The sequence below is a fragment of the Jaculus jaculus genome, chromosome 10, assembly GCF_020740685.1.
Source record: "Jaculus jaculus isolate mJacJac1 chromosome 10, mJacJac1.mat.Y.cur, whole genome shotgun sequence".
Lineage (NCBI taxonomy): Eukaryota > Metazoa > Chordata > Mammalia > Rodentia > Dipodidae > Jaculus > Jaculus jaculus.
The window spans coordinates 72,932,923-72,952,301 of record NC_059111.1 but is presented as its reverse complement, the minus strand read 5'-3'; the positions used below and the strand labels follow the sequence as shown (position 1 = coordinate 72,952,301).

Here is a 19,379-nt window from a genome sequence, read left to right as displayed (position 1 = left end):
TAAATCAGTTGGGCCATACTCCTTAAGATTGCTCATGTGTTTCATAATAGCAGCTTCAGCAACCTAGAACTGGTCTCAGTACCTATAATTTTAACTGGTGTGGAGTTTTCCAACTTAAAATCTTAAATCTCTCAGTCCAATATCTTTAGCCAAGCACATCAGTCCATGACAAATTTAACCTTTGTCAAACCCTCTTGGCCTGGGCAACAGAATTTAGCCTTTCTTTCCCCTTAGAAAGCTCATAAGCCAAGCCCCGAAGTTCAATACTGTCTGCACTTAGCATTTTCAAACTTTCATCTGAATAGTCCATAATATTTGGATTACTGCTCCAAAAGGCATCTTCAGTTGCAAGCACCAAGTCCATGCCCATGCCTAAATTAAAAAAAAAAAAAAAAAAGTCCAAAAGACCAAAATTCACATGGTCAAGTTCTTTTCACCCTACTCCTAGTAACACAATCTGTATTAGTCAGGGTTCTCTAGAGGAACAGAACCAATGGAATGAACTGCATTACAAGGAAATTTATTGGATTATCTCACAGCAGTCCAACAATAACAATTTACAGGCCCAAGAGTCAAGGAACCCTGTAGCTGCTCAGACCACAAGGATAGATACCTCAACATTCCTAATCTGGCACTGAAAGCCTGGAGGCTTCCTCAACAGCCAGTGGTCTTCAGTCCATGCTGGTCTTCAGTCCACATGGGAAAGCAGCAAGCAGCAAACAGCACTGGCATCCAGGTAGCTGCCAATCCAACTACATACTAATAAAAAATTAACTATATTGGGTATCATCTATTCAAATTACCACAGGTGCCTTATATATAGCCTTATTATGCCTATTCTTTCCAGAATTTTGATCATGAAGTGGTGTTATATTTTGTCAAAGACCTTCTCTGCATCAATTGAGATAACCAAACGGTTCTTATGGTTAAGCTTATTTATGTGGTGTATTATATTGAACAATTTCTGGATGTTGAGTCATCCCTGTATCCCTGAAATGAAGCCTACTTGATCAAGGGGGATAATACTTTTGACATATTGTTGTATTTGGTTTGCAAGGATTTTGTTTAGGATCATTGCATCTAAATTCTTTAGGGATATAGGCCTATAGTTTTCTTGTTGTGTCTCTGCCTGGTTTTGGTATTAAGATGATGCTAGCTTCTTAAAAGGAGTTGGGGCAGATTCCATGGTCTCCAATTATATGAAACAGCTTAAGAAAAATTGGTTTCAATTCTTCAGTGATGGTTTTATAGAATTTGGCTGAGAAGCCATATGGTCCTGATCCTTTCTTTCTGGGGAGGTTTTTGATTACCTTTTCAATTTCCATGGATGTGATTGGTTTGTTTAGAGGATCAATGTGCTCTGAGTTTAGTTTGGGGGAAGGTGGTATGTGTCTAGGAATTCTTCCATTTCTTCCAGGTTATCCAATTTTGTGGAGCATCAGTTTTTTCTAAAGATTTATTTTTAGTTATTTATTTGAGACAGAGGGAGAGAGATAGAGTGAGTGAGAATGGGTGCTCCAGGGCCATCTACCAACTGCAAACAAACTCCAGACACATGCCCACCCATGTGCATCTGGCTTATGTGGGATCTGGAGAAATGAACCTGGGTCTTTAGGATTCACAGGCATGCACCTTAACCACTAAGCAATCTTTCCAGCCATGGAGTAGCAGTTTTGATACTTCCAATATAATTGATGTCTATTGAGACCTCTCCCTTTTCATTTCTGATTTTGTCAATTTGAGACTTGTCTTCTTTTTTTGCTTGATCAAATTGGCCAGGGGTTTATAAATCTTGTTTATTTTTTAAAAGAAACAGCTCTTAGTTTCATCAGTTTTTGAAAAAAAATTGTTTTTTTTTATTAGTTTTCTGTTCATTAATTTCTGCTCTGATCTTGATTATATATTTCCATCCAGAGCTCTTAACATTGGATTCTTCTTGTTTTTCAGATGTTTTTAGGTGGACAGTTAGGTTATTAATTTAGGATCTCTCTGTCTCTGTTATGAAGGCATTTAGCACTCTGATTTTCCACTTAGGACTGCCTTCATTGTGTCCCATAAGTTTTGGTTGGTTGTGTTTTCATTATTATTCAATTTTAGGAATTTTACAATTTCTTTCTTGATTTCTTCCACAACTCATTCATTGTTTGAAAGTGTTTGTTTACTCTCCAGTAACTGGAGGAGTTTTTGATGTGTCTCTTGTCATTTAATTTCTACCTTTAAAGCATTGTGATCTAATATGATGGAGAAAGCTCGTTCAATTTTCCTGAATTTTTGGAGGCATGCTTAATGGCTTAATATACAATCTATTTTGGAGAAGTTCCATGGGCTACTGAGAAGAATGTGTACTCTGTAGAGTTGGTCTAGTTGATCTATAGTGTTTTTGAGCTCTATTATTTCCCTGTTGATTTTCTGCTTATATGATCTGTCTATGATGATAGTGGAGTATTGAAGTCTCTGATGATGATGATGTTAAGTGTTTATTTCTGTTTTGCCCTCAAGTAGTATTTTTTTCATAAAGTGTAGTGCACCTGTGTTTAGCTAACATAGATTTATGATTGTGATATTCCCACGTTGGATCATTCCCTTGATGAATAAGAAGTGGCCTTCATTGTCCTTGTGGATTACTTTTGGTTTGAAGTCTATCTTATCAGATATTAATGTAACAGCACCCACTTGTTTCTATTTCCATTTGTCTGGAATATTATTTTCCATCCTTTCACCCTGAGGAGGTGTCTATCTTTAGTGGTGAGATGGGTTTCTGGAAGGCAGTAGATAGAAGGGTCCATTTTTTTTGATCCACCCTGATAACTTGTGTCTTTTGATGGGTGAGTTAAGACCATTAATATTTTAGGTTATTACCATGAGGTTGGAATTAATCCCTGCCATCATAAGGTGTTTCATAAAATTTGGTTCTTTCTTGTTATTTTCACTCTTGGAGCCTGGTCTATTTTTGTTATTGTGATGCTCTTTTTGTTGGGTCTTGAGATTGGCTGTTTGACTCTTCTATATGGAGTATTCTCTGAAGTATTCTCTGTAGGTTTGGCTTTGTGTTCATATTCATATAGTTGGCTTTTTCATTGAAAGTTTGCCTTTCACCATCTATTATGAAGGACACTTTTGATGAGTATAGTAGCTTGGGTTGGAAACCACAGTTTTTTAGACTTTGAAGTGTTCCAGTACAGGCCCTTCTGGCTTTCAGGGTTTCCATTGAGAAATCTATGTTAATCCTGATAGAATTGCCTTTGTACGTAGTGAGTTGTTTCTCTCTTGCTGCTTCTAGCACTCTCTTTGTTTTCATTGTTAAGAGGTTTAATTATGATGTACGTTGAAGAGTCTCTTCTTTGGTCCTGTCTGTTTGGTGTTCTTCGGGCTTCTTGTATCTGGGCCTCTCTTTTGAGAGATTGGGAAATTTTTCTTCAATAATTTTGTTGAATGTGTTCTCTATGCCTCTGGCCTAGATTTCCTCTCCTTCTGGTATACTGATGATCCAGATGTTTGGTCATTTATGGTATCCCACAGTTCCCTTGTATTCTGTTCACTTGATTTTTTTGAATTTAGCAAAGTTTTTGACTTCCCAATCAATTTCTTCTGTCTTGTCTTCCAGGTCAGAGGTTCTGTCTTCCACATGTGTAACTCTGTTAGTGAAGGGTTCTAGAGTTTTTTGTAAGCTTTATTTGATTTTTGGGTTTTTTTGTGTGTTATTTTGCATCATTTCCATCTCTTTCTTGAGATACAATTTCAGTTTGAGTTCTGATTTTCTTGATGCTTCCTAGAATTCATTTTTGCATTTGATCAAATCTTCATTAAACTTAATAAATTGGTTATTGAAATCTTCTATTTGTTTACTCACCTTCAATTCATTTATATCTCTTTTGAAGGCTCTAAAATTTTCTTCAATCAAGTTAAGCCTACTGTCAAAAGCTGAATGCTTTAAGAGATGATTTTGTTGAATTTAATTGATACATTTGTTGGTTTTTTGGTGGTTTGCTTTCAATTCAGTAATTCTTTTGATTAGTGCCTCAATGGCTATTGAGTTTTCATGTCAGGGATTGAATTTCTGATGATTTCTCTATGATTTAATTGGAAGCTTCCACTGTAGGGCTAGGCATCCTTGGTGGAATTCTTTCAGTTTTCTGATTTTGCTTGGCCTGTTTGCTTTGTGGTCTATCCATCTTGGGGAGATGGTTTATTCTACCAAGGAGAAGGCAAGTTTTTGTCCTTGTTGGATCTTCAGAGGGTGTTCTGTTTTAAATGTGAACTGGATTTGTGTACCTGTGTAGGATGGGGTTATAACCACAGTTGCGCAGATTGTGGAGATTACAAGTACAACAAAGGTACCTGGGGACCTAGCATCTCTAGTCTACTCCCTCCACTTGCATGTACTGAAGCACATGGGGATCACAGGTTGGAGAACCAGGAGCCAGGAAGTTGAAGAGCCAGGGTCAAGAGTCAGCTCCTACAGTGGCCCATGTACCCTCTGACTCAGGGGAATAGGGATGTGGGTACCCAGGGGCCAGTCATGGTAACAGAGCAAGAGACCTGTTTCCACACACAGGGATCAGGCCTCCCCAAGACAGCATTGGGGGTATTGGAACCAAGGAACTTGGAGACCAGTCAGGAGTTTGGGCTTACTCCCTCTGTGCCATGTGCACCCTCTGGCACAGGGTATCTGGGAACTGGGGACCCAGAGGCACTTCAATCAGGATGGTGGAGCAACAGGCCTGACTCTTAATTTGTTTTTGATGTACTATGTTTTGCTTATCCTTTTGTCCATCAATAGGCATTTAAATTGCTTCCACCTTTTGTCTATTATGACTGATGTTGAAAATGTATTCACATATATGTTTCTTTGTGGACTTGCTTCCACTTCTCTTGGGCTTAAACTTAGGAGTAGAATTGCAAGGTCATATGCATTAAATTACCCTGAAGAACTTTCCCAATTGGATGCATCATTGTACATCCCATAAGCAGCATGTGAGGATGTGCTTTTTCATATCCTCACCACCTCTTGTTATATAAGACCTTTTGATTCTATCCATGCTAATAGGTTGCAAAGAAGGAAAGAAAAGCATTTTTTTTTTTTTTTTTAGTTTCAGAAGGTTAACTTTGACATCAAAATAGGAAAAGTAGTTATAATGACAAGTGACACATTTTCTGACAAATTTAATAGCATATTGTATATCTGAAATTTCCCAAGAGCAGATAGTGAATTTCTCATTACCACTAAGCATTTCCTACCTAACTATGTAAGGGTAAAGAGAGAGAGAGAGAGAGAAGGACAAAAAGAGAGAAAGGGAGACTATAGTACATAGAATAATATAATTCATTTGTCAGTTTATGAAAGATAAGTGAAAAGGGTGTCACTACACCAACTACCTTATACTATTAGAGTCTGAACTTCATCTTGTTTTTTTCTAAGAAGTTTTCCTCATAATCTTAACAATTATCATGGAAAAAGAAAATAAGGACCAACTTTTTGAGACCATGTCAAAGGAAGCCACAACTTTTCCAGCTACAAAATTTTGTTGTTGTTGTGGTGGTGGTGGTGGTTTTTGGTTTTTCAAAGTAGGATCTCACTCTAGTCCAGGGTGAGCTGAAACTCATTATGTAGTCTCAGACTTTCCTCAAACTCATAGCGATCCTCCTACCTGTGCTTCTGGAATTCTAGGATTAAAAGCATGTGCCACCATGCACAGATCCAGCTACTAAATTTTGTATCTGGAGTTCCATCGGTAGCGGAGCTGAGAGCAGACCCCAGAGAGCCCTGATCAGCCCCACTGCCACCACCGGCCTAGTTACCATCATACCCTGGGAGGAGTCGCAGCAGCTGCAGCCTGCCCCAGTCACCATCACTGCAACCATAAGCAGCTAGGCCAGAACCAGCAGCCACCTGGCCCCCACCTCTCCTGACCCCCCCCCCCCACCGCTCAGCACCACACACCAAGCCTGGCACCCTGAGGGTGGGGAAAAGAAGGTCATGGCAATGAAGGCTTTGAGAACAGTAAAATGGTTCAGTGTAAGGAATAGATATGGTTTCATCAACAGGAATGACACCAAGGAAGATGTATTTGTACACCAGGCTGTCATAAAGAAGAATAACCCCAGGAAGGACCTTCCCAGTGCAGGAGATGATGGAGAGACTGTGGAGTTTTTGATGTTGTTGAAGGAGAAAAAGGTGTGGAGGCAGCAAATGTTACAGGCCCTGGTGGAGTTCAAGTTCAAGGCAGTAAGTATCAGGAGGCCCTATGGGCGCTGACCACAGTATCCCACGTCCTGCACAGGGAGAAGTGATGGAGGGTGCTGACCACCAGCATGCAGGAGATCAAGGCAGACCAGTGAGACAGAATATGTATGGGGCTTATAGACCACGACAACGCAATATTCATTTCAGGAGTCCTCCTCACCAAAGACAGCCCAGAGAGGATGGCAATGAAGAGGACAAGGAAAATCAAGGAGATGACACCCAATGTCAGCAGCCACCTCAACATAGGTACCGTTGCAACTTCAATCACCAACGCAAACGTCAGGAGAACCCCAAACCACAAGATGGCAAAGAGACAAAAGCAGCCGATCCATCAGCTGAAAATTCCTGGGCTCCCGAGGCTGAGCAGGGCGGGGCTGAGTAAATGCCAGCTTACCATCTTTACCATCGTCCGGTTTAGTCATCCAACAAGAAGAAACGAATATGAAATTCCAGTGATAAGGAATCAACAAAAGATTGGAGCTGAAGACCTTAAGTGCTTGCTTTTTGCCCGTTGACCAGATAAACTAGAACTATCTGCATTGTCTACGCAGCATGAGGATTTTTTTTAACTTTTACTTAAAGATGTCTCTTTTTGGTAAAGGCAAAAGCGTTTTTTGTTTTAATGCCTTTTTTTTCTCAATACATCTTTAAAGGTTTGTAAATTGTTTCATATCTGGTCATGTTGAGACCTTTAAGAACTTCCTTTTTAATTTGCAATAAAAAGTTTACAACTTGATTTAACAAAAAAGTCCACAAACTGAAAGCACCTGTTAAAAAAAAATCTTAAATAATGTCAAAAGCTTTTTTTTTTTTTTTTTGTATCTGTTCTTCCTGCCTCCATCTTCCTCCTCCAGCTTGGCTCTATACATAACTAGGGGTTTCCTATTTAGGATGCGTTAACAAGGGAGATGATGTCTTCAGAAGGTGAGAAACAAGGAACTCACTGGTTTCTAGCTTCAGTGACAGTAGTTCTTGTCCATAAAATGCATAAAATGAACCAGGAGAAAGTAGTTAAGAGAGAGAGAGAGAACCTCAGATTCAAGTGCATTGACATTTGCATATTATTTCCTTTAATCATATTAATAGAAAAAAAATACTATACAACTGGCCACGTACTAAGCACTTGGAATGTGTTTCCTTTAATTAAAACTTTGCTGGCAAACCTAATTTAGGGCTGGAGAGATGGCTTTGCAGGCAAAGCCAAAGGACCCAGGTTTGAATGCCCAGAACACATGTAAGCCAGTTGTACAAAGTGGTGCACACATCTGGAGTTCATTTGCAGTGGCCAGAGAATCTGGTGCACCCATTCTCTCTTTCTCTCTGCCTCTGTTTCAAATAAATAAATAAAATAATAAAGTAAAACAAAATAATTAAAAAAAACCTATTCTATGGGCTGGGGGAGACAGCTTAGTAGAAAATGTGTGTACCTCAGTTCCAATCCTGGAAACCATGTAAAAATCCAGATGCTGTAGTGCTGGCATCTGTAATCCCAGCGTACCTAGGAATAAAGGGGAGAGGGTAGAGACAGGCATGCCTGGTGATTGCAGCAATGAATAGCTAGAGACTACCTAAAACAAGGTGGAAGTCAAGGACCAGCATCCAAAGTTGTGTTGACCTTCACAGCTGTGCTATGGCATATGTGCAATTTCATTCACGCATATACACACTCGAGGAAAAAAAAAAACAAAACCAAAGACAAAAACAGAACATAACAAAACAAAATATCTTACTCTTTCATAGACTTTCTTAATATCTTAGAACACAAGAAACTGATAAGAATTTACCAGTCTTAATTTTTACAACATAACATTTTTTTTACTTTTTGAATGTTAGAGTCTATGTATCACTTATCATTTTACTACTATAGTTTAGCAACCATTACTGTCTTTATTGTTTTCTAAAATCCTATGTACTCTATCCTTTGGAAGCTAACTTGGACTATGTGGTATTTTATTATTAAAAATCATTTCACATTTAGCAAATTCAAAAAGTTCTACCACACTATTAAATTTATTCATCTTGAAATTATAATAAGTTCACTCCATTGTTAAACTCAATTTTCCAACCAGCATAGAATATTTATAGTTATAGAGGTCTTTGTGCCTTTTCACCTGTTCTTAATTAACTACTATAGCACCAGACAAAGGCATCCAGTATGTAGCGTCCATCTCTACTGGAAAATCAGGAAATTTGTCCTTTCCTCAGCTCTTGTGTGGCTCCCCACAGAGTGCCACTTCCCATGTTAATGTCCATCTAATTACCTTTCCCATAACACTCATCTCCCTCAGTGAGACCTGCAGCAGGAAGGAACTAAGCTGTGGGGAAAAAAATTGAAATGAATCCTTGGTGAATACAAATCACATTGATAGCGATCACTGAAAGAAACCCTGACTAGCTATTGTTTCAGTCACTTAAAATGAATATTAATTTGTATCACATCCAGGTTACAGAAGAAAATAGAAGATAGGTACAATCTTGCAGCAGACACTTGCTTTGAACCTGCAAAAAGGAATAGTCTAACATAGGGATGAATTCTAAATGATATCCCTATCTTACAGTACTGAATTTGGGCTGAAAGAGGGCAAGGAGACCATTTAGGATACTCCATTAAGCAAGCAAGAGTGAGCTAGAAAAAGTGAGACATCTCTGCTGTATATTAAGGAGGAGTATCTATATATAATAGAAAGAATTAGTAGGAGCTGAGAATGAATTGGCAGTGAGATTTTAGAGAAGGTTCCATGAGCTGCCAAGAAGAATGTATATTCTGTAGAATTAGGGTGGACTATTCCATAAGATGTCTGTTAAGTCCAATAGATCAAAAGTATTGTTTACCTACCTTACTTCATGGTTAATTTTCTGCTTAGATATCTGTCCAATGATGATAATGAAATATTAAAGTCTTCTACTATAATTAGGTTGGGGTCATTTCTACTTTAATGTCTAACAGAATTAGCTTTATAATTTTTTTCTTCTGTGTTTGGTGCACATAGGTTTGTAATTATAATATCCTCTTGTATTGTTCCTTTGATGAATATGAAGTAGCTTTCTTTATCATTTTTGATTACTTTTTGGTTTGCAGTCCATTTTGTTTGATATCAGTATAACCACCTCTGCTTATTTCTTACTTTGGAATCTCTTTTTCCATCCTTTCACTCTAAGGTGGGGTCTATTTTTATTGGTAAGATAAGTTTCCCATAGACAGCAAATGGATGGGTCCATTTTTCTGATTAAGCTTTTAGGCCTGTGTATTTTTATTGAGGCATTGATACCATTGCTGTTTAGCATTATTAACTGTGAGGTTCAAATTAATCCCTGTCAAATTGAAGGCTTTGTGGAGTTTGGTGTTTTCTGGGACTTTATAAGTTTTTATGTCTGTTCTACTCCTGGGTGCTATTTTCCCTGCTTGTAAACTTGGGTATGACTATTCATCTCTTCAGTTTAGGTTATTCCATGCAATATTCTATGGGGGATTGTCTTAGTTCTTATATAATTGTGTAGCTGCCTTTGATCATGGAAAGTTTTTCTTTCTCCTTAAATTATGAGGGATAATTTTGCTGGATCTAGTATTTTGGGTTGGCAGTCATGATTTTCTTTTAGGATTTTAAATGCTCTATTCCAGTCCCTCTGGCTGTTTCCATTGAAAAACTCAGAGGTAATTCTAATAGGTTTACCTTTGTATGTAAGAAGCTGTTTTTATCTTGCAGCTTTTAGATCCCTTCTTTGTTTACAGTGTTGAAAGTTCTAACTATAATATTAAATGTGGAATTTCTTCACTAGTCCTATTTGTTTGGTGTTCTGAGCACCTCTTGTATTTTGGTAAGGATCTCTTTAGTGAGGTTAGGAAATTTTTTTAGATAATTTTTTTGAAGTTATTCTCTATACCTTTGTTCTATATTTCTTCCCCTTGTTGTAAGCCAATGATGTGAATATTTGGTCTCTTTAAGGAGTCCTAAATTTCCCCCATATTCTGTGTACACATTTTTTGGAATTTATCATTGCTGTGGACTGCTGGACTATTTACTCTGTTGTGCCCTCAAGTTCTGAGAGTCTATCTTCCATATAGTGTACTCTTTCTTGACAATTTTTGAAAAAAGAGTTCTTGCACTGTTATTGTTTATTACTTTTTTTTTTTTTTTGGCATCACCATCTCTATTGCCAAAATATTTGTTGACATGCAACAGCTAAAAAGTAAGTCCCTACTGCTAAAGACAACATAGCTTGCAGCCTCAGGACCTCAAGTGACCATTCTGGAATTGAAAGGGAATCCAGTTACTTCCCAAGTAGTCCTCATAGTGCTTGAATGTGATACAAAAGCAGCAAGCAAACTGCAGTTGTCAATTGACGGTTTAAGCAGGATATCCTGAAAACCATTTCTGGGGAAATAGCAACAGACACTATGGTCACTCAAACCAGAGAACATAAACTCTTAAAGCCAGAAATCCAGAGTCTAAGAGAAAGCAACACTAAATCAGTTCTCTGTACTGATCACCAAGGCTCAGGGAGTATTGTGGAAGAGGGGGCAGAAAGATTGTAAGAGCCTCAGGGTGGGTGGGAATAGCCTCAGATATCATGTTTCCCCCATCCCTGCAGAGATTGAGGCCTCTTGGTCCCCACAAAGAATACCAATAACTCCAACAAAGACACTCAGCATAATTGAAGCAGGGGAGAGGGGGTCTATGTCTGCTGCAAACATTTTTATTAAGAAAATATCAATAAGTTTAAAAAGAGCAGGATTGACTTCCAGTCAAGATGGCCACTGCCTAGCTGCACTACAGACAAGAAGGAAAAAAAAGGCAAGTATTCAAGGGAAACTAGAAACTTTTTGCAAGAGGGAGGGCACAGATTGGGGTAAAAGAGGGTAGCACACACCCCCGCGACCCACACCCCGCCACCCCGCCCGCCGCGACCGGCAGCATCAGGAGCGGCCCTGCGCCCCGGTGCCCGGTGGTGCTGCGCGCACTAAGCCCCACGCGCCCCCGCGGGCCCCCACAACCCCCCTGCCCATCACAGCCTGCGCGCCACTCCCCCGCAGAGCGCCCCTCCCCCCCCTGCACCCCATGCTCCCTATCCACAAGCAGCAGGCTCACCTGAGCGCCCCGCAGCGGCCCGCGTCCCGGGCGCCCAGGCGTGCCCCTTGACCCCCGCCCCCGGCGCGCCCCGAGACCCCCGCGCCCCACCCCCGCGTGCCAAGCCCCACCCCCCCCCCCACGCCCCACACTCCCTATCCACATGCAGCAGACGCGCCCCGAGTGCCCCGTGGCTTCCCGCGCCCCGGGCGCCCTGGTGTGCCCCACGCCCCCACGCCCCCTGTGCGCCCTCAGACCCCTGCGCCCCACCCCCGCGCGCCTCGAACCCCCCCCCACCCTGCACGCCCCTCGTCCCCCCACCGCACACGGCCCACGCACCCCCGTGCGTCCAGAGCACCCCACTGCGTCCCGTGGCCTCCTGCACCCCGGTGTGCCCTGCGCCTCCCCCCCCCCGTGCCCCCCGGGGCCCCCCCGCGCCCCGTGCCCCTAGCCCCCCGTGCACTGCGGCGTCCCACGCGTCCCGCACGCTCCCCTGCACCCCCCTGCGTGCCCGTGCCCACCCCACATGCCCCATGCCCCCATCCCCCCCGCGCCCCACACCCCCCTCAGGCGACAGCGTGCCCCTCACCCCCCCAGACCAACCAGAGTGACCCACACCCCCCACCCCTCCAGGGCACCCAACCCCGCGCCCCCTGAGCCCTGCTGCCTCCCGCACGCCCCACCATGATTGCCCGGTGCCCTGGCACACCCCACGCCCCCCCCCACCCCCGCTGCGTGCCCCACTCGTTCCATATACCCCGTCGCACCCCACGCCCCCCGTCTGCCCACCCAACCACGCACCCTCCGCACGTCCTGCGTGGCTGTGCTCTGATCGGGCACCCACCAGTCGTGCCTGCCAGCCTGCTGCACTGAAGCTGAGAGCTCCTACCTTGCCCTTGTTCTCTGATCCTGCGAGTAGACCAGCCACGTGGTGCTTGGTTCGCAGGCCCGTGGGGGCCACCCCTGCCGTGAATAGGTGGCTGCCAGATCCCCTGCTGCTGTGCTCACATCACTTGCCGCGGGTCAGCCTCTACTGTGTCCTGATTCCGTACCCACATCATCTGCCTCTGCACTACAATTGCATGTGCAGCAGGCCCACTCCCACAGCAAGAGCCACACAAGTACACTGAGTCACTAGTGCCAGCGCAGGTGCCATCCCCTACCCGTACATCACCACCCATCCCCCACTCCCCTGAGGCAGGAGAGCACAGACTGTTTACAGACCCCAGTGTACCCAGCCAGAGTCTGGGCACCTTCAGGGCTTGCTACCTCAGTCCCCTTTCAAGCTCAAAGGCAGGCAGCTTAGGTGCATTACAGGGTGAGAATTTAGGCAACTTTGGTGCCCCTGTCAGGCTATGGTAGGCGGCTTTGGCAAGAGTGAGCAAAAACCCAGGCTGCTTGCAACTGGCCCAGGCTGCCTTGGATTCGCATTAAGCTAGATCCCAGGCTGCTCCACCCACCTACCTGCCCATACACTGACATGGGTAGACCACAACACAAAAGAAATAACATGAAAAATAAAATGGAAGAAAAGCCAGACAGATCACCTAGTCCAACAAGGATCACAACCAACCAAAACATAGAAGAGTGTTTAGGCTCAGAACATCAAGTGGAAGCAATGAACAATGCAACCCTGACCAAACTACTGCTAGAAATGACAGGAAAGTTACAGAGGTTGGATAATCGTATAGATGCTACCATCACTAAGCTAGAGCAATATGATAAGACACTGGAAGGAATTCAAAGAGAGCTAAGAGAGTTGAGGGAGAGTGAAAAAAAAGAGGACCTTAAAAATCAGCTGGCCACACTAAATGAAAATATAAAGAAATGCAAGGGTGATTTCCAAGAATCATCAAGAAAATCAGAAAATGAGACAAAAAGGGAGCTGGACAAAGCGATGGAAGTGATACATAGGAAAGTAGTAGAAAATGCAAACTTAATTGAACAAGTCCAAAACTCACTAGAGGCTCTCAAGAATAGAGTCAGCGAAGTGGAAGATAGAAATTCTGATTTGGAAGACAGGATGGAAGAAACAGTTCGAGAGTCCAAAAATATCAGTAAGTTCAAAAGTTCCTGTGAACAGAACATGAGAGAATTGTGGGATACACTTAAACGTCCTAATATCAGAATCACTGGAATACCAGAAGGAGAAGAATTTCAGACCAAAGGCATGGAGAACCTATTTAACACAATAATTGAAGAAAACTTCCCCCGTCTCTTAAAAGAAAGGCCCATCAAGATTCAAGAAGCAAACAGAACTCCTAACCAACTAGACCAAAGGAGAAACTCCCCAAGGCATATTATCATTAAGACTCTAAACATTGACACCAAGGAAAAAATCCTAAAAGCAGCTAGGGAAAAACAGCACACCACTTTCAAAGGAAACCCCATCAGAATTACTTCAGACTTCTCAATGGAAACCCTGAAAGCTAGAAGTGCCTGGAATGATACTCTCCAAACTCTAATAAACTATGGCTTCCAATCCAAACTACTCTACCCGGCAAAAGTCTCCCTTATAATAGATGGTGAAAGGAAAACTTTCCATGACAAAACTTAGCTTTAATATTATATGAACACAAAACCAAACCTATAGAAAGTACTCCAGGAAATTCTCACAGAGAAGAAACAAATAACCAAACACAAATGCCTATAAGAAGCAGATCACAGCAACCAAACCCAGAGTAGATAGAAAAAAAAAAAAATTAAATTCCATGGAAATGCCAACACACCTCTACCACCACAACATGACAGGGATCAAATCAAATCTCACAGTCATCACCCTAAACATTAATGGCCTTAATTCACCCATCAAGAGACACAGGCTAACAGTGTGGATCAAAAAATTAGAACCCTCAATCTGCTGCCTTCAAGAAACCCACCTTACCACTAAAGACAGAAACCTCCTCAGGGTGAAAGGGTGGAAAACAATATTCCAGGCAAATGGGAATAAGAAACAAGCAGGTGTAGCTATATTAATATCAGATAAAGTTGACTTCAAACCAAAAACAATCAAAAAGACAAAGAAGGCTACTTCCTACTTATCAAGGGAACAATCCATCAAGAGGATATTGCAATCATAAATCTGTATGCACCAAACACAGGGGCACCACAGTTCATAAAACAAAAGCTACTTGACAATAAAATAGAAATAACCACCAACACCATCATAGCTGGGGACTTCAACACACCATTATCAGTAATAGACAGATCATCCAAACAGAAGCTCAATAGGGAAGTATGAGAGCTCAACAAAACCATAGAGCACTTAGACCTAACAGACATCTACAGAACTTTCCATCCCAAATCCACAGACTACACATTCTTCTCAGTAGCCCATGGACCATTCTCTAAAATAGACCATATACTGGGTCACAAAGATAGCCTCCACATATTTAGGAAAATCGACATAATTCCCTGCATGATATCAGATCATATTGCTATATTCCTAGAAATCAACAACAACAACAAAAAAACCCAACAAGAACCCCAACGGCAACTGGAAACTGAATAGCACACTCTTAAACAATAAATGGATAGTGGATGAAATAAAAAAAGAAATTGCAAAATTCCTAGTATTGAATGACAGTGAGAACACATCATACCAAAACTTATGGGACACAATGAAGGCAGTCCTCAGGGGAAAATTCATAGCACTCACTGCCTTCATAAAGAACACAGAAAGATCCCAAATCAATAGCCTAACCATCCACATAAAGGCATTGGAAAAACAAGAAAAATCCAACCCAAAAAGCTCCAGAAGGAAAGAAGTAATTAAAATCAGAGCAGAAATTAATGAATTGGAAACCAAGGAAACAAATAAGGCAATTGACAAAACAAAGAGCTGGTTCTTTGAAAAAATAAACAAGATTGACAAACCTCTGGCCAATTTGATCAAGCAAAAAAAGGAGAGACTCCAAATTAACAAACTTCAAAATGAAAATGGAGAGATCACAACAGACATCACTGAAATCGGCAGAATCATCAGGACTTATTTCAAAAACCCCTACTCCACAAAACTGGAAAATGTGGAGGAGATGGATAAATTCCTGGTTGCATATCATCTACCAAAGCTAAACTCAGAGCAGATCAATCACCTCAATGAACCCATCACACTCATGGAGATTGAAAAAGTAATAAAAAACCTCCCCAAAAAGAAGAGTCCAGGACCAGATGGATTCCCAGCTGAATTTTATCAAACCTTCATGGAAGAACTCAAACCAATCTTCCTAAAACTGTGCCACACAATTGAAGAACAGGGAAAGCTACCCAACTCCTTCTATGAAGCTAGTATCACCCTAATCCCAAAACCAGGCAGAGATGCCACAAGAAAAGAAAACTACCGGACTATTTCCCTAATGAACATAGACACAAAGATCCTCAACAAAATACTCGCAAACCGAATCCAACAACACATCAAAAGCATTATCCACCTTGACCAAGTGGGATATATCCCAGGAACACAAGGGTAGTTCAACATACGAAAATCTGTCCATGTAATACACCATATAAAGAAGCTTAAACATAAAAATCACATGATCATTTCGATAGATGCAGAAAAGGCCTTTGACAAGATACAACATCACTTCATGATCAAAACATTGGAGAGAATCGGCATGACAGGTTCACATCTTAACATAATAAAGGCAATATACAAAGTTCCAAAGGCCCAAATAATACTTAATGGAGAGAGAATGAAGGAATTCCCATTGAGATCAGGAACAAGACAGGGTTGTCCTCTCTCACCTCTGCTTTTCAATATAGTTCTGGAAGTCCTAGTTCAAGCAATAAGACAGGATAAGGAAATAAAAGGGATACAATTTGGAAAGGAAGAAGTTAAGTTAGCTCTATTCGCTGATGACATGATTGTATATGTAAGAGAGCCGAGAGACTCCATCCCTGAAGGTGATTAACTCCTATAGCAAAGTTGCAGGATACAAACGCAATGCACAAAAATCGGTAGCATATCTGTATGCAAATGACAAAGACACAGAAAAAGAAATAAAGGACATAGTCCCATTTTTAATAGCAACAACAAAAAAAATAAAATACCTTGGAATAAGGTTAACCAAGGAAGTAAAAGATCTATACAACAAAAATATAAAAACTCTCAAAAAAGAAATTGAGGAGGACTTGAAAAGATGGAAAGACCTCCCATGCTCCTGGATAGGCAGAATTAACATTGTGAAGATGACAATCCTACCAAAGGCAATATATAGATTTAACGCAATTCCAATTAAAATCCCTACAGTGTTCTTCACAGAGATAGAAAAAATGATCTCAAATTTCATATGGAAAGGTAGAAGGCCTCGCATATCCAAACATATTCTCAGCAAAAGAAATACCTCTGGTGGCATCACCATACCCGATATAAAGCTATATTAGAAAGCCATAGTAATAAAAACAGCATGGTACTGGCATAAAAACAGGAATATAGACCAATGGAATAGACTTGAGGACCCGGATTTTGGCCAAGCAACTATAGCTACTTGATATTCAACAAAGGCCCAAACAATATAGACTGGAAAAAAGATAGTATCTTCAACAAATGGTGCTGGACAACCTGGATAACCACATGCAGGAAACTAAAACTTGATCCACACATTTCACCATGCACAACACTGAAATCCAAATGGATCAAAGACCTCAACATAAGACCAGAAACTCGAAAACTACTGGAAGAAAATTTAGGGGCTGGAGAGATGGCTTAGCGGTTAAGCGCTTGCCTGTGAAGCCTAAGGACTCCGGTTCGAGGCTTGGTTCCCCAGGTCCCACGTTAGCCAGATGCACAAGGGGGCGCACGCGTCTGGAGTTCGTTTGCAGAGGCTGGAAGCCCTGGTGCACCCATTCTCTCTCTCTCCCTCTCTCTGTCCTTCTCTCTGTGTCTGTCGCTCTCAAATAAATAAATAAAAATTAAAAAAAAAAAAAAGAAAATTTAGGAAGTACTTTCCATGATATAGGAATGGAAAAAGACTTCCTGAATAAAACCCCAGTGGCTCAAGTTCTTAAACAGTCACTCAACCATTGGGATCATATAAAGCTGAAGAGTTTCTTTACAGACAAACATATAATAAGCAAAGCCAATAGAATACCCACAGAATGGGAGAAAATATTTGCAGGTTATCCAACTGATAGAGGCCTTATCTCTAGAATTTACAAAGAACTCAAAAGTCTAAACAATAGGAAGACAAATACCCCACTCACAAAATGGGGCACAGAGTTAAACAGGCAATTCACAGAGGAAGATATACAAATGGCAAACACACACCTATGAAAATGTTCATCATCCCTAATCATCAGAGAAATGCAAACTAAAACAACTATGAGATGCCACCTTACCCCAATAAGGATAGCGAACATCAAAAGGTCAAATGAAAATAAATGCTGGCGAGGATGTGGAGAAGCAGGGGCACTCATTCACTGTTGGTGGGAATGCAGGATAGTACAACCACTTTGGAAAGCAATATGGAGACTCCTGAAAAAGCTGACTATAGAAATACCAACAGACCCAGTTATACCATTACTGGGCATCTACCCTAAACCTTCAAACCAAAAGCCAGAGAGATTTGCTCAACCATGTTTGTAGCAGCTCAATTCGTAATAGCTAAAAGCTGGAATCAACCCAGATGTCCATCACTAGAAGAATGGATAACAAAGATGTGGTATATCTACACAATGGAATTCTATACAGCCCTAAGAAATAACGACATAAAGAAATTTGAGGAAAAATGTTTGAACCTGGAACAGATCCTTCTCAGCGAACTTACCCAATCACAGAAAAAAAATCGACACATAGTCTCACTCATCTGCAACACCTAACCTGAATCTGCCCAAGATGCCTTACATACCCAGCAAGCACCTCATGGACTAGACAATGAGATGGATGGGGGGGGGAGGGAATGAAAAGGTGGAAAACAGTAGTCTGGACAAAAACGGCAATGGTACAATAAAATTCTACTTCTTAAAAGACAGACCAAATGGCTGAACCTTCACTAGACCCTTACAGGAAACACCTAAACCACAAGAGACTGGAGAGGGTAGGATCAAGACTGACCTAAATCTCCTACATCTTCCCTCCCTCCCTCTCCCCCTCTCCCCTCTAACTCTCTCCTCTCTAACTCTTGTATATTAGTTATCTTTTTCCTCAATTTCTTAGTGGACACTGACCTGTAACCCCCAGTCCCAGCTTGGGCCTACAATCCACAGTGAGCTTGTGATCAGAGAAACCTACAAGGTTTCCCAAAACAATGACAGACTTCTGTCAAAGTACTTGATGACCCACCAAAGGCCAGTGGTAAGACCCTGTTGCTGAAGACTCCATACACAGCTGATGCATAAAATCGAACGGCATGGCTGGAAGCCAGGAGAGAGTCAGTCCCCAGACAGTCAGTGTGTCTAGTGCCAGAAGGCGCTACATAGGCGACTGGGGGAAATGACCAAGATCTGTCCAAGCAGCACATTGTTTAACCTAATTAGCAACAAATAACCAGATGTGATGCCCACACAAGTGCAATAGTGGTACACAGCCATGGTGAGGAATCAATTGCTCTTGATTTGGCTAACTGATCCACTCAGTGGTACTAGACCCATCGCTGGAGCTGGGAAACAAATCAGAACCATACCCAAACACATCCCACTCTACAATGTCAAGCTACCATCAATCACGGGGTATAAGAGGGCCTAAGCCTACCACACTGTCTATCAAAAAAGTAAGTGTTATCTCAATTTTCTGGGTGCTAACTGACTCTCCGTTGGAGAATCTGCTTCTCTTTTCGAGATGGATGCAGATCTTAAGAAGAGAGCTGCCCCAACATACCTCAAAAGGGGCCCAACTGAAACTAAGGACAACTGGCGAAATAAGCAAGGGTGATGTTTTCCTGTGAACTGGATACCAGCACAAAGGGGAAGGAGATCAACGCAGAGAAAAATCAACTCCTACCAAATCAGAGAGCCAGAGCCTCAGAGGCCCCCAACACCTCAGCACTGAAGCAGACCAAAAATGAACTCAACATTGCTCAGGGAAATTTTGCGGAAGAGGGGGCAGAAAGAATGTCAGAGTCACATGTTGGGTC

The 19,379-nt window shown here is 41.7% G+C and overlaps 1 pseudogene; it reads left to right on the top strand.

Moving 5' to 3' along the window:
- The window catches only part of LOC123463971, a 58,963-nt pseudogene extending 52,337 nt beyond the window's left edge, over positions 1–6,626 (top strand).
- Positions 6,627–19,379: the final 12,753 nt, after the last annotated feature.